The sequence below is a fragment of the Rhineura floridana genome, chromosome 4 (assembly GCF_030035675.1).
Source record: "Rhineura floridana isolate rRhiFlo1 chromosome 4, rRhiFlo1.hap2, whole genome shotgun sequence".
In the NCBI taxonomy this organism is placed as follows: Eukaryota; Metazoa; Chordata; class Lepidosauria; order Squamata; family Rhineuridae; genus Rhineura; species Rhineura floridana.
The window spans coordinates 11105838-11106719 of NC_084483.1; the positions used below are offsets into that span (position 1 = coordinate 11105838).

At 48.8% G+C, this 882-nt stretch overlaps 1 non-coding gene across 1 annotated transcript; it reads left to right on the forward strand.

Annotated features, from left to right (window-relative positions):
• Window positions 1-261: 261 nt before the first annotated feature.
• TRNAA-GGC (transfer RNA alanine (anticodon GGC)) lies at window positions 262-330 on the forward strand. Its single transcript has one exon. It is a non-coding gene; the product is annotated as a tRNA-Ala (tRNA).
• Window positions 331-882: the final 552 nt, after the last annotated feature.

Consider the following 882-nt stretch of genomic DNA (forward strand, 5'->3'; position numbering starts at 1 on the left):
GGTGTTATATGCGCGGACCGATTGGTCCTTGTCAGCAACCTGGCTGCCGCGTTTTGCACTAGCTGAAGTTTCCGAACTGTCTTCAAGGGCAGCCCTACGTAGAGCGCATTACATATGCTTCTTCTGAGGCCCAAACTGAACCTTCAGATTGGCTCATGGCCAAATGAATATTTTCAGTCAGCCTAAACCCCCAAGCCAGTCACTGGAGGTGTTACGCTAGGCCTTAGGAAAATAAAAATACTGAGCATTTATACATTAAGGGCTGTAGCTCAGTGGTAGAGCATCTGCCTGGCATGCAGAAGGTCCCAAGTTCAATCCCTGGTATCTCCAGGTAGGGTTCAGGGCAGAGCTTGGAAAAGTTACTTTTTTGAACTACAACTCCCATCAGCCCAATCCAGTGGCCATGCTGTCTGGGGCTGATGGGAGTTGTTCAAAAAAGTAACTTTTCCAAGCTCTGGTTCAGGGAAACCCCTGCTTGGAAACATGGAGAGTATAGACCAACTGAGCTAGATGGCCCAATAGTCATCTCCCTGGACTCCCTAGAGCATCTGCTTTGCACGCAGAAGGTCCCAAATTCAACCCCTGGCATCTCCAACTGCCAATCAGTATTAACAATACGAGCTAGTTGGATTAATGGCCTGACTCAGTATAAGGCAGCTTCCTACAGTCCTGTTCAAAGTGCTTCACTTACACAGTCCTGTTGTCCTCTGTACAACAACCCTGTAATATAGGTCAGTACTATTACCTCCCATGCTGCTGAGGCTTAGTGAGTGACAGAGAGAGAGATGGTCCATGGTCAGAGGCAGGATGCGTCTGAATGCCAGTTGCTGGAAACAGCAGGAGGGGAGAGCGCTCCTGTGCTCAGGTCCTACTTATAGGTTT